Source organism: Macaca thibetana, chromosome 7, assembly GCF_024542745.1.
Source record: "Macaca thibetana thibetana isolate TM-01 chromosome 7, ASM2454274v1, whole genome shotgun sequence".
Classification (NCBI taxonomy): Eukaryota; Metazoa; Chordata; class Mammalia; order Primates; family Cercopithecidae; genus Macaca; species Macaca thibetana.
The window spans coordinates 109,888,123-109,914,080 of record NC_065584.1 but is presented as its reverse complement, the minus strand read 5'-3'; the positions used below and the strand labels follow the sequence as shown (position 1 = coordinate 109,914,080).

Genomic DNA, 25,958 nt, shown 5'->3' with positions numbered 1-25,958 from the left:
GATCCACCCACCTCACCTCCTAAAGCGCTGGGATTACAGGGGTGAGCCATGGTGCCCAGCCGACATTTGCATAGTTTTCAGTCATTCTCCAGATCTTGCCTTCAAAGTAACCATATCCAAGAAGTCTTCCCAGATTCTTCTGTGTAAACTAGTACCCGCTGCTCAGCCCTGGACCTCATTTTCTCTGAGATGTTGTGCATGGTCTAGTTGCCGTGTTCATTGCCTCTCTCACCCCATGGGGCACCATAAGGACAAGGAGTTTTCTTTGCTGTCTCCTGCACCTCCAGCCCTTGGGACAATGCCTGGCTCTGGAAGGGCTCAGGAGGGAAGAAAAAAGGGAGGGAGGAAGGGTTTGATGAGGAAGCTGGCTGATTGCACAGTCAGATCACTTTGGCTCAGATCCAGGCTTGTACCGACTGAGAAGCTGGACGCCTTTGGGGAATTTACCTTTTAAGCCTTTGTCTCATAGCCTGAAAAATTATGGTAATACTAGGAGGATGAAGTTGATCAAGCCCAGGTAGCATAGTGAGCTACTCTTCACACATAGGAAACTGACAGCATTTGTGAGTTATCATTTGTGCAATTATTCACCGTGGGAATGCTGCAAGCCCCCGCGTACCTCCTCACCTTCTCAGAAGAGCAGGATGGAATTCAGTGGAGCACAGGGCTTGCCACACCCTGAATCATTTCTAATCAACAAAAGCAAATCCTTCTCCAATATTTTGACTATGCTTAATGGAATATGACTTGACCCATGTCTACATGGCTATGGAACTGCAAGGACACCACCCATCCCCAATCTTAACAGTCCAAGTCCCCGTGTGGGTGGCACTGCCTGTGTGTGGAGGCAGGGCTTGAAAGCTGAGCATTCGCCAGGGGCCTGAGGAAGGACGGGAGCACTTAGCTGCACTGAGAAGCACCAGGAGGAGATTTAAGAAATGTTGATGCATTTTCTGATTTTTATGGGTTGCAGTAGCAGTATGCCACAACCAGAGAGACTACTGTAAGCAGGTTTACTGTAAGGTTCTGTTATGTGAGTGAATATCTCACATGCGTTTAAAGTATGATTCAATTCCCACAAGCTCGATGTCTTTCACAGTTTTATGGAAGAATCTCATTAACTAGGCAAAAACTCCCAAAGGTCAGTGACTGCACCTGCTGCATTCAGCACCACATGGTCTGTACAAAGTCTGGGTGATTTTTTAAAGATTTCTAAATGAACATTTGATGTCAGGCTGTTCTCTGTTCATGCCCAGGACCTGTGTAATGTGTGCTTTCTGGTTCTAATCAGAGGATCATTGAGAAGGAGAGAGCTCTGCCAATAATTATGAGAGGACAACAAAACTCAGTTGTGTGGTGCCAGGAAGACCCAGGGTGTTTGGCCACTTGCCGGCAGGTAAAGGTCTGTCTCAGCTGCCTTCTGAGGAGCACACCTGCTTATCTCTTAGACTGTGCATGTCTCAATCTGTACCACCAGATGAGAGCTGCTTAGTGATCTTTAGTCTGTAACCTCAAATGGATCTGTTTCCTGTAAATGAACAGACCACGGAAAGAGGGAGAATTAAAGCATGTGAGTGTGCAACTCAACAATAAAAACAAACATAAGCTCATTAAAAATGGGCAAAGGGTTTGAACTGACGTTTCTCCAAAGAAGTTATACAAATGACCAATCAGCACAAGCAAAAATGCCCAACACCATAGGTCATGAGGGAAATGTAAAATCAAACCCCCATGAGATGCCACTTCCCACCACTAGGAGGGCTGTAACACAAAAGGTATCATAACAACAAGTGCTGGTGATGATAGAGAGCAAGTAGGACCCTTGCACTTTGCTGGTGGAAATGTAAGGTGGTTCTGTTCGCTTTGGAAAACAGTTTGGCAGTTCCTCAAACAGTAAAGCATAGAGTTACCATGTAATCTAGCAATTCAAATGCTAGGTATATAGCAGGGAAAAAAATGAAAACATGTTTACACAGAAACTCGTACATGAATGTGCATAGCAGCATTATTCATAATATACAAAAAGTGGGGGAAAACCCAGGTGTCTATCGCTAATGAATGGGTAAATAGAATGTGGTCTGGACATACAATGACTATTATTCAGCCTTAAAAAGGAAGGAAATTCAAACAGAGGCTACAACATAGATAAACTTGGAAGCTGTGCAAAGTGAAAAAGCCAGACACAAAAGGACAGCTATTGTATTATTCCACTTACATGAAATGTCTAGAATAGACAAATTAATAGAGAAAAAAAGTATATTAGTGAATGCTGGGGGTTGGGATTAGGGAATGGGGAATAATACCTAAAAGGCACAGATAGGGTTGCTTTTGGGAGTGACGAAAAAGGTCTGGAATTAGATTGTTACCGAAACCCACCGAATTGTCTACTTTTAAAGGGTGAGCTTTATAGTATATGAATTTCAGCTCAACAAAGCTGCTGTTTTTAAAAAGAGTATCAGTGATTCAGAAAGTATATTAATCATAACTAATGTTATAGTCCTATAACAAATTACACTTTACCTTTGATTTCCACGATAATTTCAAAAAAGTGTCACCTGGAAGAAAAAAATACAGATATGATGGAAGGCAAGGAGGTGGGGAGGGAGGTCTTCATGTAACCAAAGCTGACCTCTCACAACTCCAATTCTCATTCTTCCAATCAGCGATTCCAGGGAGAAGCCTGCGTCTCCCACTGTGCCTCAACATTCGTTATTTATTCCTTTGGCAGCTATTTTTTGAGAATGTCCTATATGGCAGGATATCAGAAAGGAGCTAACATGGTCCCTCGGCTCTTCTCTTCAGACTAATCTCCATCTTTTCCCCAACATCTACACGTGGGCTCAGTTTGCAAAGGAAAAGCTGTTGATGAAACTTGCCACGATACACAGGAGAAGCTCTAGAGGAATTCTGCTTCTTAGATTTAATCCTATAAGTCTAGAAGGAAAATAAAGGATCATTGTTATGGAAAAACAGGTCCTTCTCAATGTTTATCAAATCAGTAGAGTTTAACCAACCCAAGTAGTCAACAGTCAGAAATGGGTTAAATAAATCCTGGCGTACCCACACAAAAACAATAGGCTGCCCACTTTGAACATGATGCTTAGGATTTGCATTTCATTGAAATGGAAGGGGTTTCTTGATATAGGGTTGAGTGATGCATGCAATTAGACCACAGCAAGAGTCACATAACCCCATGGGTTTATTTAATGTCTGCAGGTAAGTGATGAAGTAGATATTGCACCACATTAATTCTAGGTGATGTTCGTTCTATAATGAGTGTTCAGTATAAAATCCTTTCAACCTTTTGTGTACATTTGGAATTTTCATAATAGAATGTCATAAAAATAAATGATCACCAACAGTAGGAAGTTTGCCCAGTTTTTTTAGACTCCTAAAAGGGGACTGCACTGGGCTGCACTCCAATATAAAAATTACCCTTGTGATCAGGGAATCTCTTATTGTATTTAACACCCATCCTGTCACTCTGTCTTCCCCAACACTGAGAAGAGACTAGCCCTTCATGCACTTTCTTCCTGTTCTGCCAGTGGAACCATTCCTAGTGAGTAAATGAATTTCTTAAGATCCACTGAGTCTCAACAGAATCTACATTAGCAGCCATGAAATTCAAGTGGGTAAATTGACATAGTGTAGGATATAAAGCTACTGGTCTATGGGCACACAAATACTGCAGAAATGCTCTCAGTCCTACACAAAACTCTTAAACATTATGGAACACCACCCAAAACTTTTATTTATGTAGATTATCTCTATCATTATTAACTATTTTTAAACTGAGATGTTTAAAAATGTGTATTATTGATTAAAAATAATAAAAGCCTGCATAAGTGACACATTTCTATAAAAATAACTCTATTATACCCCCCAAAAAGAAAATTTAGGAAGGACAGTGACATTGTTTTACATTTCTGCAAATATCTTTGATGTCTGGCTCAATAAAAGACAGATGATTTTCATATCTACTTCCGCATTCAATCTGTTGCGACATGTAATTTCTGTGAAGGAAATTTACCCTGAGATGGATGTGTAGTTTGAAAATGGATGGGGATTTTATTAGACTTTTGAGATAATCATGCATACTCTTCCTTGACATCTCATCAAACTCAACAACTAGCGGTTTCTTGGAGTTTAGTTCTAATGTGGAACCTGAAACGATATCAAGGAACTGTTCATACCTCGTTACCTTTCAGAACATTGGTGTATCTTGTACTTTAAATGGACCTTTTACCCATGCATGACTTTGTAACTTCAGGCATTGGAAAATACTGGTTCACAGAGTTACACTGATCATCCAGATGTTGGCACGATATTACCAAACCACATGGATTAGTCTCCCAACCAATCGTGTTAGAAAACTGTTTAACTATTGAGAAGCAACCAGACTCATGAAGGTGGACACAAGTTTTCCAAAATTCCAATTTGCACTGGAAATCTCGACTTTTAATATTGGCAACGAATACTGCCCGTTGTTTTCTTAGAAGTGGCAGACTCCGTTCATTTTCAAGAAAATGGCTACCAAACACGCCAGTCTGAAAATAGCCATAGTTTGTTGCTCTTACAAGTGAAAATGCTATTTCATACACGAAGCTTTGTCCTTCAGCACCCAAGATTTAAGGATAATTATGGATGAAGATTATGGACTCGTTTTAAATGGATTCGTTTGGCAAATCTCCTCTGGGGGCTTCTGTGTCAGAAGGGCTCTCCTTCCCAGCTCTCAGGAATGTTATTCCTGTGCAAATGCTGCTGAGTCCAGAGCGGGAGGGACGTGCAGACAGAAGGGCTGGTGGCATGGTCAGTAAGTCATGAGGGTGAGATTAAGGGTGACACACTCTCAACTTGCCAAGGTAGGAGAAGGCTCTGCCCTCACCTAGAGGTCTGATGGAAGCCCCTTACTCCGTCCTTCCTGCCAGGTTCCACCCAGATCCAAAAAGGAATGCTGTGTCGGAGCCATGCTATGTGATCAGTGAGAGACGGGTCAAACGTTTCAGGAATGCCCAGAGAAATGGTGCGTTCCGTCTTCAAACACACAGATCAAGCTCTTCTACGGGCTAAGCGGTGTGCCCCTCAGCAGCAAGGGCTTTTGGTTTTTCTGCCTGTCTCCCTACGCAGGAGGGCCTGGTTGCTGCGTGCTCTGGGAGCTTGTTGGTTTGAGCGCCCTGAAGCTCCGTGCAAGGCCCGCTCCGTGGGCCCCGGCAGTGCAGAGCCCGCTTCTCCCGGGTCCTGGTGGGAGCCTCCAGATGCTGCTGCGCTGGCCTTTCCCTGGGGAGGACCCGCGGGGCCAACGCAGGCTCAGTGCAAGAGCCGCAGTGACACCTTCTGGTGGCTGCAGGCACTGCAGGCTCCTTTAATGGACACAAGTTTGGGGGTGAAGCTGCAGAGGGGTGCCCCTAAAGAGGCCTCTCCCTTCTCCTATCCAGGTTATTCCAGAGGCCACCCAGCCTCCGGCCCCTGTCAGCTCTCCCGCTGCACCAAGGTTGACCACATGCAGTGCAGCTGAGCTGCCTGAGGCCAGGTGGGCACGAGGGGTGCCCTCCCCGCTGCAGTGGGGAGACCTGCCCCGTCTCTGCTCCTCTAGCTCTCTTGCAGGCATAAGCTGCTTTGCTTAAAATGTTATGTCATTAAAAATGAAATATATTCCTTTTATTGCTTATTGTTCTATGTCCCTCTTTTTTGTGATGTGTTTGATTTTATTCAGATTTCAGTGTTTTCCACAATGGTCTGTGACTAAAACTTAATTTAACGAAAAGAGCTATATTTATTCAGTTCTTTATTTTGCAAGTGATTGAGTTAAACCTAAAACAAAGCTAGGATGAACAGTACAATTATATATCATCCAGGATATAAATTCTGATTTGAAGTTAAGGAAACAAACATTTGCAATCTAGCCCCATGATTAAGAACATAACAGAACATAAAATTAAATAAAAAGAAAAGCACCTTTATGACTGGCATACTCACTGTATATATTCCCTTCAAAATGTTTTTGTGAACGTTTCCGTAAAGTCGCTGTAGGCAAATGGCATGTTGCGGTTTTTGAACGTTTCATAGATATCTTCTATTTTCATGCATCTTCCTTGCTGTAAGACAGATTCAAAGCAGAAGCTTACATAACCCAGAGAAGTCATGCCAAGTTTATCTGAACATCTTTTTAAAACCTTCGAGTTCTCTGATTTAGTTCTGATACAAATATTTCCATATATGTTTTTCTTCTGTTTGTTTGTTTGTTTGTTTGTTTAACTTACCTACTTTGTTCCTCAGTTGAACATGTGTTTTTGAGTGCCAACTACACATGGAGCCCTGGGTGAAGGTTTGGGGACAGAGGGACACTGAGCCCAGCCTCCAGGAGTCAGAATGGAGCATTTTCAGGCCACAGTGCACTGGGTCAGGAGTGCTACAGGAAGAGAAGCAAATACTGTGGACTTACTAGACACTCCCGACAGGGAGGTGGTGACATCCAGGCCCTGCGGAGGACAGGGAAGCTTCTCCAAGGACTATGGCTGGGGAGCCCCTGTAAACAGACTTAGACCCACACAGTGTTCATCCAGCGCGAGTAGCCCTCTCAGGTGGCCCCACTCTGCCTGAAGCGTTGGCTTTTAAGCATGGACAGAAGGGAGGACTTGACAAGGTGTGGTGGAAGGGGCCACGACCCCGGCCTGTGTTGGAGATCCCCAGGGCAAAGAGAACCAGCCACTCTCCATCTGGGAGTTACGGAGCCTGTTTTTACCTGGGAACTCATGGGCCACCAGAAACACACTTCTCTGAATGTGCTTTAATGAGACTGCTGGAGGTGGAGATTTTATCAGCATGAATCGCCAATGGAGAATAATTCCTAATAGACAACTCACGGCTGTCCAGAGACCTCAAGAGCATTCCCCAGTCTGAGATGGGCCAGGATGAGGTGCCCAACCTCTGTCTGGGACATTGCCCTTGGGTGCGTCCTTGGGTTGGACACTCCCCTTCCAGCCTAGTCCTGCTTCCCTGCAGCCACTACGTAAGATCTGCAAGGGCAGCCTCTTTCTGCCAAAACTGGACTCCTGCTGCAAAGATGACCCTGAGAAGCTCGAGGGTTCCCACATCAGTGTTAACCTGTCTGCCTCAGGCAGGTTCTCAGCCCAGGAACCTTTGGCTCCCAGATGAGTTTTGGGATGCTCTCCGCATTCCTGTGAAACGGTGCCTGTCAGACGGCACCGTGTGGCCATGAGTGGGGGACTTGAGTTCCAGCTCTCACAGTCACAGCTGAGCTCCACTTCTTATGAGCAGTGTGAGCCTGGCAGACTTATTCTGGGACTGACTGGAGGCCTTAATTTCCCCAGCCGAGAAAGGGAGATGGTAAAGGACTGAGGGGCCCATGTGAGCCTGAGATACAGTCAGCCATGACCACACACAGCACAGCCCTGGCAAGGGGCAGGCCCTCAGTGCCTGTGGTCCATCATGGCTGTGGCGTTTAGCTTTCCTGGCTGGATGGGACGCAGGAGAGCAGGGTACTTCTTAGTGACATTGGGGCTGTGAAGGGAGGGTGTCTTGGTGACACTTTGAGCTGGAGGATTTAGCAGAGCACTTGGAGTTATAAATGCAGTGGTCACTGGAGCAAACCTTCTCGAGTGACCCACCGTAACACATTTCTGGGTCCTGGGTGCTGTGGTCTCTTTACCCAGTGGTACCTTGGAGGCAGGACCAGGCCAATGTGGCCTTGGGATTCTGAATTAACTTCTTCCCAGGATGACGCTAAGGCCCTGAGACTCAGGACTGCCCTGGTATTCTCCTCAAACACCATTCTATTCCAGAGGACAGCATGAAAGGAATAGTATTATTTTCCTGGGTAAACTTCCCATGAAATTGAATTTAGCAACCACCAGAGGAGTAAGATGGGATGCCTTTCATCCCCTGGAGCTCCCCTGCCACAGAAGACTGGAGACCTCGCCTTTTGGCCCAGAGTCCAGGGCGAAGTTTCCCAGGACCGGGCATCAGCACGCTAACATTTAATGAGGGCGGGTGGTCAACAGTCTGTAAGGATGAGAGGACGAGCAGCTATTTCAGGCTAATCTGTTCTCATAGAAATGTCACTTGCTTTCTGTTATGTTTCTGAATCTGGCTGTCAGCTGGAGTCAGGCTAACAGAACACGACGTGTCAATTAAGCCACATTACAAGATTTCCCATTAGGTCTGTAATTTCAACATTTCTGAAATGATTGTAATCCATGTCTTTAAATATTAGGATTTATTTAGCTGATTTTCAATAGTCCCTTTAAAGATAATTTGATAAACCTCCTTTTTATTCACTTTTGAGAAAAGACCGAGGTAAAAATTAATATATACATGTATATCTTGCCCACACATGCTCATGACATTTTCCTAGTTCTGGACTCAATGTATTTAATGATGATAGCCACACATGTTAATCATTCAGAATGATCTGTTATTTGCTCGCATGAATTTCGTGCTAGACTGAATGTTCTCCCAAGCTATTGAATGCTTTCAGGAGCTCAAATTGGCTCAATTAAAATGTATGAACAGAATGTTAAAAGCACAGGAGCAAAGGTAGCAAAATGACACCTTTTACTATCGTCTGTCTGTTTTGCTCATGATCAGGCATAGCAGGAAGCTGATTTCGCTTCAATGACAGGATTAGGTGACCATGTAGAATCTAGATGGCAGGTTCTATGAGGAGTGAATTTCTGCATGCAGCAGGATTTGTCTGGGAGGTTCCGTTGTCTAATTAAACATGGTGCTGAGGTTTGAATCAGCCTGTGAAGATGTTCTTTGGAAGATACCAAGAATGAAAATCAAAATGCTGTGACCTTATAATTCTGCAAAAGCAGAGGTTTTCAAAGAACTCGTTTTTAGCAAAAAACTATGTTGAAAGCCCTTTGATGTAGCATTTTGGCTTTGTATCTAGTGTTTCAAAACATGAAAAATATGCACACGGTAAAAATGTTTTTCTCTGTGATTTCACCATATGAAAGGAAATGGGGTTTTTTTCACCAGGAGCGCTCCGCTCAGCATGCTGCGATGCTCCCCCAGGAGCCTTTCACTCAGAGACAACATCATGCTCAGGTTTAAGTTATTCTCATGGCTTCAAACTCTCTAGGGCTTACCTGTCCACCTGAGGTTTTAGAGCCAGATATCAGTTCTTCGAGGGAGCATCCCTCCAAACAATGGTATATCAGAAGTTGTTCATCTGCCAGACATAATACTTCATTCTTCAGGATTCCCAGGGACGAGAAAGTACATAGGAGAAAAACAAGCAATTATATTGATAAACAACCACTTAGGAAAAGAATACCATACTGTAAATTGATATAAATTATAGAAACATTTGCAATAACTTCAATTTTAAGGGCTTAGAAACTGGTACATAATTCATTACAATTTGTATCCTCCTGAGTCTGTGCTCTTTCTGGCCCCCAAAAGGGGCTGTCCCTGTTTGATGGAAGGGGACTCCACATCCCCACATTTCAGACCTCCTCCACAAACACTGCGAAGGCACATTTCTGTCTGTCATGGAGGAGTCTGCCCTCCTTCTTACAGATGAAATAAGCAGGAATATCATGAGTTTCTCATGGTCTAAGTTGGGCAAGATCTTTGTATGTTAAGGGATGAGAAATGGGGAAGGAGGCCAGTCCCTGCCACCAGGAAGTCCCACCCAGGAGGATTCCAGGTGCAACTGGCCACAGGAATCACGAAAATCTTCAGACTAGAATGGAGAGCAAAGAAAGGAAACACATCAAGATCAACAATAGAAGAAAGAACAGGGTGTGGCCAGAGGGACAGAAGCTACTGAGATCGAGTTCCCTGGAAATAGTAATGGACCGAGCTGCTGGGCTATATGGAGAGGACTGCTGGAGATCGCCCTCGGGAGTCACCCGCTTAGGGAAGTGAGGATGCGGGATTCAGCAAAGGGAAAAACTGATCTACGGCATGCCTGGCACCAGGAGCCGTGGCAGCCCTTCCGAAGAGACCAAGGCGAGGCCGTGGGCAAGTCTGTACCCATCTCCACCTGGGAGGGGTATCTTCTCCCCTCCCCTCTGCGCTTATCTAACCATGCACCTCTCAAAACAGCCATGCATGAGTTATTACTATTATTCTAGGGGATATCAGCATGGAAAGCTCTGACCTAGACTTAAATTGCGGGAGTGGCGCTGTCTTTGAAATTTCAGATGTGAGCAAATGGAGAGACAGCCAGTTTACGGCAGTGTTTGACCCTCTGGCCATCCTGATCCGTGGCCTCCCTTCTGGAGCTGTTGAGTTTTGGTCCAGGAGTGTGAGATCTGATGGGCACATATGTTGCGTCCAAATAACCAAAGTGAACCTTCCTTTAGAAGAGCAGAGGACTAATGTTTGTACCAAAAAAGAGTGGGTTTGTGACAGAGGACAGTCACTGCTGAAACACAAGGTATCATGGTAGGTACATGTAATTGTGCAGTGACTTCAGTAAACATTTTAAAACTCACATTTTTGTTGTTACATCAAGCTTGCATTATGAAAACCTTCTGGTTTTATATATTTCAAAACAGAAGTGAAACAGACAAATTGCTTCAAATGAAAGGCAGCAGTTTTTGTCTCTAAAATTTAATTTGTGCAGCAGTCACATGGCCACATTATGCTTACGCACTGGGCATTAATGGGACCCCGCAGGGCAGGTGCACCTCTACATGACTCCAGGCTGGACTCTGGGCAATGATGGGCTTTCTTATGTTGCCTGATAACAGCTGGTTCAATTACAGGAGGCAAAAGTGTTTCTTCTTTGAGGACAGATGGCACGTTGAAACATTTAGACAGGACAGTAAATGGAGATACTGTTCAAATACCATTTGGAAAGGCACAGCTCCGCAGATAAGAAAGTTACATATATCCTCTCTGCTCTAAGTGGCTGAGTGGTTTTGTGTCTCTCATTTTTCACCAACACTGAGAGTAGCCTTCATAGTAAGTCACAGCAGTCGGTGGAGGGGAGGAGAGCAGACTGGTTTTTGTCAGCTTTCCTGGAGTAGGGTTGGTTTGGGGCAAATTATTAAAAAGATTTGTATAACCTGGCTACTTCATAATCGCTAATACATTACTGAAGGTTTACTGGTCTACTCAAAGGTAATTATAAAGGAGTAATGCAACTAGCACAAAGCAGCCAGCCTGCTACACAAGAAAGGTTATCCTATAATACATAGTATTGCTACTTATTTCAGATGTGTCGTGACTTTTTTAGCCTTTTTGTTTTAATTTCAGGTTTACAAGAAACTTGCAAGACTAGGACAAAGAATTTCTGTAGACACTTATATTCCTCAAATGTTGATATTTTACCACCCAAAGATGGTGAGAGAACTTGGGAGTTCCCTCTCTCTCTACACACACTCACACAGATAAGGTTTGGTTTGATTTTTGTTCTTGCTGATCCATTTGACAGCAAGTTGCAGACAGGGTACCTCTTTACCCCTAAATTCTTTAGCACATATTTCCCAAAGCCAGAATATTCTTCTGTGTAATCCGAATACATTTACAAATGATCAGGGAACTATACTGATACAATACTACTAAGCATTCTATAGACCTTATTTAAATTTCACAATTTGTCCCAATTATGGCATTTATAGCTAAGTCTCTCTCTCTCGCTCTCTCCCTCTCTCTCTCTCTTCCTCTCTCTCTCTCACACACACACACACACACACACACACACACACACACACATATTAACCTTCCACTCTTCCCTGTCTCCAGTGCAAGATTCAGACTAGGATAACAAGTCAGTCAGTGTTTTGCCTTTCTTTTAAATGTCCCTTAATCTGGACTGGTTCTTCAATCTCTTTAAGACACTGACATTTCGTAGTGGGCACACCAGATATTTTGCAGGATTTTCTTGATGTTTCCTCACAGTCAGAGCTGGGCTGTGCATTTTTAGCAGGAACACCCCAGAGGAGAGGTTGGCAGTGCTCATATCAGGGCACAGGTGACACCGACTCGTCCCCTAACTGGTGATGTTAACTTTGATGACTCATTAGGGAGGTGGCCCAATTTCCCCACTACCATTATTTTCCTCTGTGTAATTGATTATTACTATGAAGGTTGTGTGCAAAACACTCCTGTGAGGATGGAATTATTACTCTCATTAAAAAATAAAGAACCAGAGTCCAAAGTCCTATCTTCTGTTGGAGATGAAGCCAAGAATCAAATTCATGTCTCATGCTAAAGTTTAAGCTGCTTTCACTACACTGTGAAAGACAGTAGCATCAAATGCGAAAAAAAAAAAGAATAAAAGAATTCATTTTTGAATTGATTTATAGGGCTTGTTATTCCTCACATGTACAGATTCTGATTTTTCTAGGCATAAATGGAAGAAGGTTCCCCTTTATGGGAATTCCTTTTCAGTAGCATCAGATGAGAAGAGGAAGAAAAACGAAAACTTGCACATGACGTGGTCTCGTTTCCATCTGTAGTTTATGGAAACAAAGACATGAAACTTCTTTCAGGTTTAGGTATCAGAATCCAAAGACATCCGTGGAAGCACTATCATGAGACACTGATTTCTCTTCTAGTTTAAATCGCGGACACACAGGCATGTGGGCTCAGGAGATGGCAGAAGGAGCCCCGGGACCATGATGAGCCCACGGTCGTGCAGCCAGCTGGCTCCAGACTTCCAGCTCCGGGCTCTTTCCTGCATCATATGGAGAAAATCCTTCGGAGCGGGATAAAGACATATTCCCTAAAGCTCTTGGGTGAACATAATGAAAGAAAAAGGAATCCCATTATCTTTGATTTCCATGACTGGTCTAAACTTCACAGGGCATCATTCTCACGGATTCTTGTGTGTTAGGAACAGGCCTTTGATCTGCCAATAATTAAAAGTATCCAGTCCCATGATCTGGCTTAGCTCCCTGTCTGTGGGGTAGGTCTTTCGAGGCTCTCCTCCCAGCCTCAGCCCTGCTCTTCTGGCTAAGATACATCTATGACCATCCTCGGTTAAGGCACCTGGACTGTGTCTTCACGGAGATGAGAGGAGTCCTGGTCCTCTCACAGGTCCAGGTTCGGGATGTCTCTGCTCATCTCTGCAACAACCACGCTTTTCCCCCTCGTCATAAGCTTCTCCTGCATCCACTGTAGACCTGCGCGGCTGCTAAACTTGGAGTTTGCTATGGGCAGTAATGGAACCTCGTGCCCGTGTCCCCGGCCTACTTGGACCCTGACCTGGCCTCGCTGTTTCTGCGCATTCCGGTGTCTCTGCAAATCTGCACCTGCAGCAGCCTGCTCCTCGGTGTCACCTGTGTGATGCCCCCACTTACTACCACGGGAGCATCGGGACCCTCTGTCGGCTCACTTCCCTGTCCCCTGGTGGCTCAGACAGTGGGTCCTCCAGAGGCACCAAGGAGGTTCCAGTGTGTCCCTTCCACCAATGAGGACTAGGCCTCCTCACATCCACTGCTTTCCGCGGGTCTCCCTGATTAGCCAGGACCCGCTGCCCCGGGATTCCTTCCCAGAGGTGGAGTTTCCATCCTCGTACCCTCCTGGGGCTGCACGCTACCTCCCTCCCCGACAAGAACACCCTGCACTCTTCCTGTCTGGTGAGAACACCTGGGATCTAGTTGTCCTAGATACTTATTTTAATCATTTAAGTGGAAGATCCCAGTCCTCCTTCATCTCTAGGCCAACACACCTCTTGACCTATCCTGGGTGGACCAAAGTCATAATAAAAGAAACCAGCCTACCAATAAAGGTATGTGGTGCCCAAAAGCAAAAAAAAAAAAAAAAAAAAAAAATAGTAGCTGCATTATTCAGAACAATTGACTAAATCTTGATGAGGTTAGGGAGGGAGAATACCACATTTTTTTTCCTGGAAAGTGTTTTATATTGCTTCATAGAGTCTACAATTTTACAATTCTTTTAACACAGTGCCTTGGCCATTGTGTAGTGAGAGAGAGAGAGAATATTTCAGGATTGGGAAAGGGCTGTGCTTTCAAACAACCTTTGAAATGCTTCAAATACAAAGGGAGTATCTGTAAATATTAAAGTGAAATTAAATAACACTGCATGTAATATATATGGTGGCTTTTCTAAACTTTATATGGTTGATTATTTAAATCTGTCACCTAATTATGCATTAATTATAGTATCTACTCTGTGCCATGTGGTCCTTGCTGATTAACCTTGATAGCTGCCCATTTTCCTTCTGTTAACTGATGCAAAAAAGTCTCCGTGTGAGAGAAGACAAACTGGACCACTGTGATAAGGTGTGTTTTCACAGAAGGAAGAGTCAAAAGGGCCCAGGGGACATGTAGGGTCCTCTTCTGAAATCTCTCTTGTGTTTCCTTTCTAAGCATGCTGTTCTTCTTATCTCCCCTCCATCTCATTGGGGTACTTTCAGGATTGGGACTCTCACCTGCCACTGCAGCCCCAGAATGGCCAGGAATGGGACGGGAAAGCACTGCTGGGATGGGCCGTCCAGCTGTTGGTCTCGTAGAGAAGGACTGTTTCTTTTCTTCCTTTAATTTCTTCCACAATGGAGAAAGGTCAGAGCTCAATGGTCAAGATCAAGGCGTGAGTTTCAGGTAATGGAGACCAGGAGAAATAGTATGGGCAGCTGTCATCTAGAGTGTGAGCTCGCTCCTAAAGCTTGTCACCAGGAAACCTGATGGAGGTGTGTGTGTGGGCAAAACAGGTGGACACGCACACATACATGCACTCACGGAGTGCTAGGGCGGTTGGTCAAAACTGTTGCAGGGTAGAAGATCTAGATATGAGGAACATGGAACGGGGTATGGGCTGTCCTCACAGAACCTGTGGTCTCCCTCTTAAGACAATTACATCTCCATAAAGTTACTGCATAGCATGAATAATTACAATAAGAACACAATAATAGTAATTCTATCCGAGGTGCATAGTGTGGCACTGTCCCTGTCCTGGTCATTGTTGTCGTTTTCTGCAGCATTTCATCGACCCTCACGACACCATACAGGGTAGGTTCCATTATTGTTAACTCTGGTTCTGCAGGATGCTGAGCACGGGGGTGCAGTCACTTCCTCAGGGGCACACAGAGTGGAAACCAGGCTCACTCTGAACCTGGTGCATCATCCTTCAATTACTGAAAGTGACAAGTAGACATGCTTGGGAAGAAAGAAATCCATCTGCATGGGAATCTAGGAGGCTTTATGGTAGAGACACTGTGTAAATGGAGTCTGCTGGGTGGGGGAGGGTACAGGGGAATGGAAGGCTTTGAGAGGAAAGTTTGATGTGCCTCCCGATGAAGCTCCAAGTCGAAGGAACTCCACATTCTGAAATGACCTTGGACAGATAGTCAAGGGCCAAGTAATAAGTCATCTGTCTTTTCCGAAACTTGAGTTTAAGTCGTGCTTTCTCATTCTTGGTTTTGAAAAGTATTATGTGTTCACTCTCCCCTCTGGCATTTTTGCTTTTTAGTTTTACTTTGCTTATGTGTAATACTAAAAATGCACTAAGCAACTTAATTACATGGATGATTTAAAGGATTTCTGAATTTTAGAAAGCTTCGAAAGTCACTTGATCCAACATCATAAGCTTTATACCATAGATGTTCAGAGTGCTAGTTGGCAGAAAGTTCTAGATAATGCATGTGTGTTCAGCAAAATAACAGAATGATGAAAGAATACAAAAACAAGATCTCCCAGAGCAAATGCCATGCAAATGACCTTTCAATTAATGAGCCCATGCAGCATAAGGAGGAAAATTGCCTGACCAGAAAGCTCTGTTGGGAACAATGGTTGAACCAACCTGTAAACAATGCCATTGTAGAAGCTCTGCTTCAACCTGAAATGATGCAGCCATGCTGCCTAAAAATTGGATGGGATTCTAGGAATATCTTTCATGTATGAACATGGGCTCTCCACTATGAAATTATGGTATTGGCCAGGCGCTATGGCTCACGCCTCTAATCCCAGCACTTTGGGAGGCCGAGGTGGGCGGATCACGAGGTCAGGAGATCAAGACCATCCTGGCTGACACGATGAAACTCCGTCTCTACTAAAAATACAAAAACTAGCTGGGCGTGGTGGCGGCACCTGTAGTCCCAGCTACTTGGGAGGCTGAGGCAGGAGAATGGCAGGAACCCGGGAGGCGGAGCTTGCAGTGAGCCGAGATTGCGCCACTGCACTCCAGCCTGGGCAATAGAGCGAGACTCCATCTCAAAAAAAAAAAAAAAAATTATGGTATCATACTAAGAAAAACCCTTCAGATGTGGGCACAGACCCAGATCTCCGTGGTCCTCTTTTCTCACCTTGGGGAGGCTGAGGACAGATGTTCCCTCTGCCCCTTACTCACCAGTGTCTCGTGTGAGGCCATCAGTTCCAACGTGGAAGCATAGTGGGTTGGATGCTGATTGCATACCCCTTTTAGCACATCCTAATCAATTAAACTTTCGTTCTTGAAAAACAAAGCCGTTCTTTAAAATATGCCTTTAATGGAATTCAGCAGCAAATGCATTGAAAGCAGCGTGCTTCCATGGAATTGAATATTGGGCTTACTCACTTTCCTCAGGTCCTCTGTTTCCACATCTATCAAATGAAGCATCTGCCTGGGTGATCTTGAAGTATCTTTCAGCTTTGACAACCATGAGGCTTGAGCGAGGCATTTAGCAGAGTAGAAAGGGAATCTAAGGAGAGTAGCACAAGGGACAGGTTGCCAGGAAAGAATCCCTCACCAGATGGCCAGCTGGCCACTTAGCCTGCTCATGTAAGAGCCTGGAGTACTTGTCCTGCAGCTCTTGCTTGCTTTGTTTCAGCTGTCGACATCAGACAACCTAAGGCTGCCAGTCTCCTACCTGTTTGGATCACCTTCAGTTTGTTAATGGCCACTTGAGATCTGAACAGCAGAGTCTGGGACCAGCCTAGGAGCCTGGTCCAGCGGACTTGGTCTGTTAGTGGGAGGCACTGTGACATGCACCTGTTTTACCCTGGAATCTCAGGAGACCACCTCAGAGGAGGGGTAGGTTCCTCCAGCTTCATTAGCTGATTGTTTAAAGAAATCACATGGTCTTTTCCCCATCAGTTACATTTCAATAAAACAAGCCTGCAATGAATTGTGGTTTCCTGGAAAATAATGAGGAATGACACATGAAGTGAGCACTCTGGCACGTTCCTCTCTTGCTGTATGTAACGTAGAAAAATATCTGGGTTTCCCATGCATGCAGATGCTGTGCGTGGTTGTTTTTCCAGTAGTGGCAAAATATGGGTGTAGATCCATGTCCACTTTATCAAAACTGACGAAGCTATGATTTAAATTGCACTGCACAAGTGGGATGCTCACTGCTCTCTCGTGCTCCTTCTCAAACTGAAGGTCAAGATGATAGGGGAAACAGACATGCAAATGTAGTTGTATCCACTGTTGAATTTCAAAGTGAGTTGGGTACCCTCATTAATCTATACAATTACACCATCATCCCATAGTAACCAGCTTTGATGGCCAGTACACCAAGTTCCATTGTTGGAAATTCCTACCAGAATTCGAAACGACATTTTGTGGAAAAAAAAAAAAAAAGGTATGCTGTTTAGACCACACGCTCTGAACAAGGTATGCGGTTTAGACCACACGCTCTGAACAAGGTATGCTGTTTAGACCTCACGTTCTGAACAAGGTATGCTGTTTAGACCACACACTGAACATGTTTGCTCCCCAACTGAATTAGCAACCGTCGATAGAATATGCCGCCATTTTTCCTCCTCTTTTCCCTGAGACGGTGAACATTTTTTTTTCTGAATCGTATGTCATGTTTTCCCAGCCTCTCTGCAGTTCCCCAGTTGTGAATGTGTCACTAGTCTCTTTCAGCCTTGGTGGGGAGATGCATATAAATTCATAAAGGAAATTCCTGATCACATTCTGTAAAAAGAAGATTCTTGAGAAGCAGGAATCTATTTTGTGAGAAGGAAAATCTGACCCTTTTTATGACTGCTTCTCCCTTTCCTTGTAGTTTGTGGTATTGACGGTGGCCATCTCTAGTTGATAATGCAAATCACAATACGAGGGCACCATTTATAGTTGAGGTTAAATGATTTTCCAAGGCTACTAATAATTGGGTGCCACCGACAAGCTGTAAAGGCAAATCGTTTCTATGGATTCTGACTTTTCTTGTTTGCATCCAAGTCTGTATATGTGCGGGGGGAAGAAAGGATTACAGAGGGGTGATCTATTTTCCTAAACCTCAGTTCCGTGCAAATAATTATAATGAATTTGTCATCTCACATATGTTAATATTTCGTATAAACATATTTTAGAAAACACAAAGTAATGCTGAATATTCAAAAGTATCATATTATTTAAAATTAGAACATAAACGTGATGGGCAACTTGCAATTTAATAATGTTAATTCATTTAGATAGGTTAAAAACAAAGTGACATGCTGGATCTTTTTATAAAACAACAAAAAATAGTCCTAGAAATATCACTTCAATGTGGGCTTTAATTGCTTTTACACATATACTGTTCAGTATTAATTGCTTTAATTGACTTAGAATATAATTAGTAATATTTTATTAAGTTAATAAAAACCTCACATATTGCACAAAATTATACTTAAATATTAACTCAGCATTAAGCTTTAAGCGGTGGATATTTCATATGAGATATATATATATCACTATTATTCTACTTAATTTTTAATTTTAGGAAAAACCAATATTTAAAATAATATCAGAAGCTTAGATAGGGACTAAAGATAATATTTGTATGTGTTTTTCCTCTGTTTCATCAGTATAACCTAGTTGGATCAACAACTACACATTATTTACAAGAATGAGCTACTTACAGCCATAAAACACTTTTATTTTCATTTTAATTTTTTGCATTTACTTATTTATTTTTTAGAAACAGGGTCTCGCTCAGTCACCCAGGCTGGAGTGCAGGGGAGCAGTCATAGCTTACTGCAGCCTCAAACTCCCGGAGTCAGGCAATCCTCTCACTTCGGCCTCCCAAGTACCTGGGATTACAGGCACATGCCACCAGGTCCAAATCATTTCATATTTTTGTAGAGATGGAGCCTCGCTTTGCTGCCCAAGCTGTTTTCAAACGCCTGTTCTCAAGTGATCCTCTTGCCTTGGCCTTCCAAAGTACTAGGCCACCATGCCTGGCTTTAGTCCCCTTCTTACAATTTAAGTCTACCACCAGATGTAAAGAGTTACTGCCACTGTGCCTGTTTCAGTGGTCCAGCTCAAACTCTGTATCCTCTTTTTTTTTTTTTTTTTTTTTTTGGAGACGGAGTCTCGCTCTGTCGCCCAGGCTGGAGTGCAGCGGTGCCATCTCTACTTACTGCAAGCTCCGCCTCCCGGGTTCACGCCATTCTCTTGTCTCAGCCTCCCGAGTAACTGGCATTACAGGCGCCCGCCACCACGCCCGGCTAATTTTTTGTATTTTTAGTAGAGACGGGGTTTCACCGTGTTGGTCAGGATGATCTCAATCTCCTGACCTCGTGATCCGCCCGCCTCAGCCTCCCAAAGTGCTGGGATGACAGGCGAGAGCCACCGCGCCCGGCCTCTGTATCCTCTTTGAATTCTTCGCTGGCCTCTTCACACTCACTTCCCTCCCAGTGCCTCTGTGTCTCTCCCAGTCCCAGAACACCGTCCCTCGAGTGGTTGTCACTGTACCTGTGGCCTCCTTGTGGGCATTAGCCATAGGGTGGTGAGCTTTGCTGCTTCTCAGCTACATTACTTGGCAATGACTTCAGCCGTGGCCTCCAGCAGGATATTTTCCCAGCTGGTTCAGTTTTCTTCACCTACAAAATGGTCATGACTTCCCTTGCCTACCTTAAGGTATTGTAAAAGAGAAAGCACGCAAATGCCACGTCAAATACAGTGAGAGAAGGATGACCTGTACTAGAAAGACCCTAGCCTGGGATTTACGATGCTTGGGCTCCAACTGTTAGTCACGAAAAAGGTGCTTAATCTTTCTAAGTGTATTTCTACCTAGGAAATAATGAACTTGAATTATATGCTTCTAAATTACAATTTTCAAAAATTTAAAAAGATGATTCTTATGAATATAAAATAAATACATGTCAAGTGTTTTTATCAACTCATTAATAAATAAGGAACTCAGTAAAATGACAACACCGGTTAAAGGAGCATTTGAGAAACTAGGCATTTGTAGAAAATTGAATAAAGAAAAGTTAGGAGAAAAGATGGCTGTATTAGATACAAACCTAGTAAATCCCTACGGGGAAATAAACCACAATCTTCCAGGCTAGCTTTTCTGCCAGACAGAAATTACCTGGATCTCTGCTAGGCAAAAATTTACAAGTTAGCAAGTAACTTCACTATATTTGGGATGTTGAATTAATAGCTTTAACAATGTCTATTAAAAGGGCATTTCCAACTATAAAAACCCCTGAATCAATATTACTAGTACTTAATTATATTAATGGTAATTCAATTACTTTGAAAATCTGACCTTCAGCAACTTCTGGCCCTTACTTTGGTGTTTGTTTTTGTTAACCCTCGTATTACAAGAAAACAAGTTTTCTCTCCAAATGATTTATGATTAAAACATGGATACTTTTATTTATAAACATTCAAATTATGAAAACACCAGTAAAGGAGAATCCTCATCAGTTCTGATCAGGTCAGCTGATTTTTTTTCTTTTTTTCTTTTCTGAAACACTGTTACGTGTTGGCCGCAATCTCCATCTAATCTGCTACCATCTAATATCCACTTTCTAATACCATATAATATCTTCATGTTTCATTATTTTGTTATTTATTTTCTCAGAGTAGATTCCCAAGTCCTTTAGATTTTTTTAGAATTCTTATGATTTTGTAAATGCAATTTTAATTATCTTTGTCAAAAGGAGTTCAATTCTGATGTATCCTAGAATTTTCTTTTCTTTCCTTTTCTTCTTCTTTTTTTTTTTCTTTCAGTGTGTCACCCAGGCTGGTGTGCAGTGGCAAGAACATGGCTCATTGCAGCCTTGACCTCCTCAGGCTCAGGTGATCCTCCCACAACAGCCTCCTGAGTAACTAAGACTACAGGTTTGCTCCACCATGCCTGGCTAATTTTTGTATTTTTTTGTAGCGACTGTTTCACATGTTGCCCAGGCTAGTCTCAAACTCCTAGACTCAAGCAGTCCTCTTGCCTCAGCCTTCCAAAGTGCTGGGATTATAGGCGTGCACCACGACACCAATGAATTTTCTATTGATTTATCTCCATTTTGAAATTTAGGAATCTATCTAATATTTTATTTGCCTATTTTCAAGTTTGTTCTTATTACACATAAACTAACATTTTATCCGTACACCCTAGTTGTATTGTCTATGCATTTCTGTTGTTTAAGTGTGGATTTGTGCAGAGCAGAACCTGTAGCAAGCACCGAGTCCAACTAGTGTCTTTGGGAGGTGACCCAGGAAGCAGAGGTAGACAATGAGGAAATGAAACAGCCAGGCCAAGGTGTGTGTGGAGCAGGTTACCATGTTGTGGACCATACCTCAGAGTTATCCTGATGGAGGACGAGGATGCTGATGGTTTGTCCTCCAACTCAGTTTGTTATTGGCTGAGGTCCTGACACTTCTAGTGGGAGGAAACTGTATGAAAGAAGGGAAAACTTCCCTTTTACTCTTGGAAGGTTTGATGAACATCACCTGACAAAAGGCAGATGAATAGGAAAAATGGCATGCAAATTTATTAACGTGCCCTGGGGACAATCTTAGACTGATGACCCCCAACACAATGGGGTAAAGATGGTTATATACCCCTCTTCTTAGAGGAAAGGGACATGGGGAAAGGTGGATAATTTTGGCGGGGTGAGTAGTAAATGATTTTTAGGGGAATTCAATGGGCTTGAAGAACAAACAATGTCTTGGGACAAAATCTGTTGGGCCTGCAGAGCAGACAGTGATTTGTGACAAAAGTCTGTAGGTCTGTTGACAGACTTCAGTCTCCCTTCCCGAGATATGAGTTCAGTTAATGTAAATGCAGGGTAGGGATGAGAAATGACTGTTTTTCTTCTCTGTGGGACCTGGCCTTTAGGCAGACAAGGGAACTTCAGAGAACAACTTCATCCTGTGTTTGGGAGAAACAGAGGATTGAGAGACAGAAAAGCAGGGGAAGGTCAGAGAGAGCTTGAGGTATCTTCTTCAGTTCAGTATGTCAAAGCACCATACTTTGGGGTATTGGTTGATAAGTCCCAGCAAAGCATCAGACGGAGAGTTGCAGGGACAGCTGAGGACATAAGGCCTGGGGCCATGTATTAGTCTGTTTTTAGGCTGCTGATAAAGACATGCCTGAGACTGGGAAGAAAAAGAGATTTAATTGGACTCAGTTCCACGTGGCTGGGGAGGCCTCACGATTGTGGTGGAAGCTGAAAGGTACATCTCACATGGGAGCAGACAAGAGAACTTGTGCAGGGAGACTCCCATTTTTAAAACCATCGGTCATGTGAGACTTATTCATGAGAACAGCATGGGAAAGATCTACCCCCATGATACAATTACCTCCTGCCGGGTCCCTCTCACAACATGTGGGAATTCAGAATGAGATTTGGGTGGGGACACAGCCAAACCATATCATTCCACCCCAGCCCCTTCAAAATCTCATATCTTCACATTTCAAAATCAATCATGCCTTCCCAACAGTCCCTGAAAGTCTCAACGCATTTCAGCATTAACTCAAAAGTCCACAGTTCAAAGTCTCATCCAAGACAAGGCAAGTTCCTTCTGCCTATGAGCCTGTAAAATGAAAAGCAAACTAGTTACTTCCTAGATACAACAGGGGTGCAGGCATTGGGTAAATACGGCCATTCCAAATGGTAGAAATTGACCAAAACAAAGGGGCTACAGGCCCTATGCAAGTGGGGCAGCCCAAAATCCAGTGGGGCAGTCAAAACTTAAAGCTCCAAAATAATCTCCTTTGACTCAATGTCTCACATCCAGGTCATGCTGATGCAAGAGGTAGACTCCCATGGCTTGGGCGGTTCTGCCTCTGTGGCTTTGCAGGATACAGCCTCCCTCCCGGTTGCCTTCACAGGCTGGCATTAAGTGTCTGAGGCTTTTCCTGGTGCATGGTGCAAGCTGTCAGTAGATCTTCCATCCTGGGATTTGGAGGATGATGGCCCTCTTCTCACAGCTCCACTAGGCAGTGCCCCAGTAGGGACCAACCCCACATTTCCCTTCTGCACTACCCTAGTAGAGGTTCTCCATGAGGGCCCCACCCCTACAGCAAACTTCTGCTTGGGCATCTGGGTGTTTCCATAGATCTTCTAAAATCTAGGCAGAGGTTTCCAAACCTCAGTTCCTCACTTCTGTGCCCTCACAGGCTCAACACCATGTGGAAGCTGCCAAGGATTGAGGCTTGCACCCTCTGAAGCCATGGCCTGAACTTTATGTTGGCCTCTTTCAGCCATGGCTGGAGCAGCTGGGATGCAGGGCACCAAGTCCCTAGGCTGCACACAGCATGGAGACCTTGGGCACAGCCCATGAAACCACTTTTTCCCTCTAGACTTCCAAGCCTATGATGGGAGGAGCTGCTTCAAAGGTCTCTGACATGCCCTGGAGACATTTTCCCCATTGTCTTGGGGATTAACATTTGACTCCTCATTACTTATGCAAATTTCTGCCACTGGGTTGAATTTCTCCTCAGAAAATGGGATTTTCTTTCCTATTGCATTGTCAGGCTGCAATTTTTCTGAACTTTTATGCTCTGTTTCCCTTTTGAAATTGAATGCCTTTAACAGCACCCAACTCACCTCTTGAATGCTTTGCTGCTTAGAAATTTCTTCACCAGCTACCCTAAATAATCTCTCTCAAGTTCAGAGTTCCATAAATCTCTAGGGCAGGAACAAAATGCTGCTAGTCTCTTTGCTAAAACATAACAGGAGTTACGTTTGCTCCAATACCCAACAAGTTTCTCATCTCCATCTGAAACCACCTCAGCCTGGACCTTATCGTTCGTATCACTATAAGCATTTTGTCAAAGCCATTCAACAAGTTTCCAGGAAGTTCCAAACTTTTTAACATTTTTCTGTCTTCTTCTGAGCCCTCCAAACTGTTCCATCCTCTGCCTGTTAAGCCAGTTCCAAAGTCACTTCTACCTTTTCGGGTATCTTTTCAGCAATGCCTCACTCTGCTGGTACCAATTTACTGTTTAGTCAGTGTTCATGCTGCTGATTAAGACATACCGAGACTGGGAAGAAAAAGAGGTTTAATTGGACTCACAGTTCCACGTGACTGGGGAGGCCTCACAATCGTGGTGGAAGGCGAAAGGCATGTCTCTTGTGGTGGCAGACAAGAGAAGAGAGCTTGTGCAGGGAGACTCCCATTTTTAAAACCATCAGATCTTGTGAGACTTATTCACTATCACAAGAACAGCACAGGAAAGACCTGCCCCCATTATTCAACCACCTCCCACTGGGTCCCTCCTACAACAGGTTGGAATTCAAGATGAGATTTGAGTAGGGACACGGCCAAATCGTATCAGGCCATGAATGCCAAAGGGAGCAGCACCATCTACGTGGATGTATCTGTAAAGGTGCCTTTGGTGAATATAACTCTTCGTAAAGCTTGTATATATGCAGTCTTCAGAATAATGCCTGTTCCTGGTTTTTCATGTCATATTCAACCAAATTTTAGTTGACTTTTACCCAGTTGTGAACTCCTTTGAGGCTTTTGTGCTAGAACAAGATTTGGGGAATTCAGATAGCAAGTAAGTGATCATATAAGCTCTGAAATGTTAAGAGCTGGGAAAGGGAACTTGGAAACCATTTAATACACTTTGAACTTTACAGAGGATTAACTGGCCCCAAAATACCCAGTGGTGTGTAGTAAGCTCTTATACTATGTGTGATATCCCTTCCTACAGAGAGGAAAAAAAACCCAAACATTTTAGCTGATGTCATGATTTTTCAGTATAGGCTCCAGGTGAGAGTTATGAGTTAGTGAAATTGCCTGGAGTTCTTCTATTTCCTTTTAAACAACTAATGCCAGGCATATCTAGAATAAAAGTTGAAATTTAAAAAAATAAGCAACGTATTTCCTCTCCCTTCCCGCTTTCCCCAAATCACTCAATTTCCTCCTCTGCTTCTCCTGTGGGCCAGAGTAGGCCCAGATATGGAGTGACTGGGCCTTGATCACCTTCTCTGACCTCCTCTTACTTAGATAATCAGGACTTTTGATATCTGTCAGAGTGGGCAATGGTGACTAATAGATACTCCAGGATTTAGCATGGATAAATCTACCCACTGAGAATAAATCAGATTTGAGTAAGTGAAGGCATTTTATTATAACCGTATGATTCAGGTATGGATTCTGAAATTTCATAGTTCTGCAACTAAGTGACCTAATATGTCATGCATTTTAAAGGCTCGAGTCTGGTTATTTCTGATGGATGTTTTGGCTCCATAGTTTATTTGTATGATGGCTTGAATATTGATTTATTTAAGTCATGATACATAGTCTAATTACTAATGTTTGGGCCAGGGCAACAATTTCACTTTCTTAATAAAAGAGATCTCGTTTCACTGGAAAACTGCAATCAGATCATGCAAACCTCTGTCCTCTGGAATTGATGTGTAAAGAAAAGAAAGTTATTTGTGAACAGATTGGAGAGGGGATTATGGGATTAAAAGAAAGGGAACTGGATGAAGTAGGTCTTCTCTGAATGCCCTCAGAAAGAACAAATCATGTTGTGTGCATTAGGAGAAGTGCTGTTTTATTTTGTCGCCCTGTGCATATGTGTGTGTATGAATGTCTGTGTGTGGACATGTGAATGTTTGTACGTGTGAATTTTTTACTGTGTTTGTTTCTAAATAAGCCCACTTATCCTAAAGTTCCTAAAGAAGAATTCAACCTTTCCCAGTCTCTCAAATATCATCTCTTCTTCATTTCCACCCTTTCTTTTCTGCCTTTTCTGGTTTTGAGAATTTTATAAGATTCAATTTTTTAATTCCTTCAGCATATCAATTATACTTATTTTTCTCCTTGTTAGGGGTTGTGCTTGAGTTTGCAATATACAG

General features: G+C 43.4%; 1 protein-coding gene across 3 annotated transcripts in view; it reads left to right on the top strand.

The window, feature by feature from the left end:
• The window catches only part of GABRG3 (gamma-aminobutyric acid type A receptor subunit gamma3), a 570,535-nt gene that overhangs the window by 387,506 nt on the left and 157,071 nt on the right, over window positions 1–25,958 (top strand). The window lies entirely within an intron of this gene.